Here is a 1351-nt window from a genome sequence, read left to right as displayed (position 1 = left end):
AACTCCTAAATACAGCATATAGTTAATTTTAAAATCCAGTCTAGCAATATGTTGGGGGATTTTTTACTGGATAACTTGGTCCACTAACATTTAATGTAATTGCTGATATATATTAATTTTAAATCTACCATCTGTTTTTTTTTTTTCTATTTGTTCTCTTTCAATTTCTTTTCTTGTCTATTTTGGAATGGTAATTTTTAACTATTTTTTTTGTTTTTATAAAAATGTGTTTTATTATTTTAAAACAAGTCTATAAAAGTAGAAATCACAAAAATACAGATTACTCTGACATGTTGGCAAAATAGCTTATGGCTGGACTTGAGTTTGGAAGTTCTGTATGTTTGAGGGCATCCGGATGTCAGAGTCCAACGGAATCCTAACCCCAGCTCTTGCCACTAATCTGTAAACAATAATTTCAAGTAGTATGTAGCACTGTTTACTAAGAAATGTAAGCATAATCATTTCCTGTGGAACCCAACTTTAAAATCTTCCTTCGGTCTAAGCAGATAAAGGCACTTCATACTGTTTCTAATGTTAACAATTTTTGATTAAAAAAACAGTTAATACAAATGATGGGTTTTGGCTTTCTTGGCATTACATATGAAGAAGTCATCAATTTAAACTAGTTTTTTGTGATTTTTAAGAAGTAGAATTTAATCTTTTCGCTTTTGTGTACCAGTTTTTTAAAAAGTCACTGATGGTATGAAAAGGTCCCACATCCAGATTTTAACTCTTTTGCAGGTATAAGTAGCGCATACTACTGAAACTGCATGAAACACATACCTGCTTCTATTGTATATTTCTGACTGAAGGGAGTGCAGTTCCTCTTAGGGAACTTTAGGTCCGATACCCTTATAAATAGATAGTTTCAAACAATTATTGGTGAGAGATCATTTTTTTAAAAAGGCAATTTAAAATACTTGATTCTAGAATAATATAAAAGTAACCTTCAGAACCTCAGTGCTAAAGGAAAACAGCAGGCAACTTCAGAGTTCTTCCATCCAAATGTTCTAGAATGGAGATTAGATTAATAGCTTTCTAAAACAAAGCAAGTCATTTTAAAATCTAAAGGACCTGGAGGCGTGGGGGGTGGGCGGGGCGGATGTGGAGCCCTCCTCCGGCTGCAGGAGCCGGGGGTGCTGAGTGCAGCGGGGCAGGCTCGGCCGGCAGGAAGAGCCGAACCGAGAGCTCGACGCCTGGTGCTCAAGACTTTCTCCGAGCTATGAAACTCACGTAGTCGGCCGGGCGCGGTGGCTCAAGCCTGTAATCCCAGCACTTTGGGAGGCCGAGGCGGGTGGATCACGAGGTCAAGAGATCGAGACCATCCTGGTCAACATGGTGAAACCCCGTC

The 1351-nt window shown here is 38.3% G+C and overlaps 1 pseudogene; it reads right to left on the bottom strand.

The window, feature by feature from the left end:
• Positions 1–234: 234 nt before the first annotated feature.
• The window catches only part of LOC108293700, a 10482-nt pseudogene continuing 9365 nt past the window's right edge, over positions 235–1351 (bottom strand).

The sequence above is a fragment of the Cebus imitator genome, unplaced genomic scaffold, assembly GCF_001604975.1.
Source record: "Cebus imitator isolate Cc_AM_T3 unplaced genomic scaffold, Cebus_imitator-1.0 Scaffold543, whole genome shotgun sequence".
Lineage (NCBI taxonomy): Eukaryota > Metazoa > Chordata > Mammalia > Primates > Cebidae > Cebus > Cebus imitator.
Note: the sequence above shows the minus strand (reverse complement) of the source record. Positions and strands in the feature narration are given on the sequence as shown.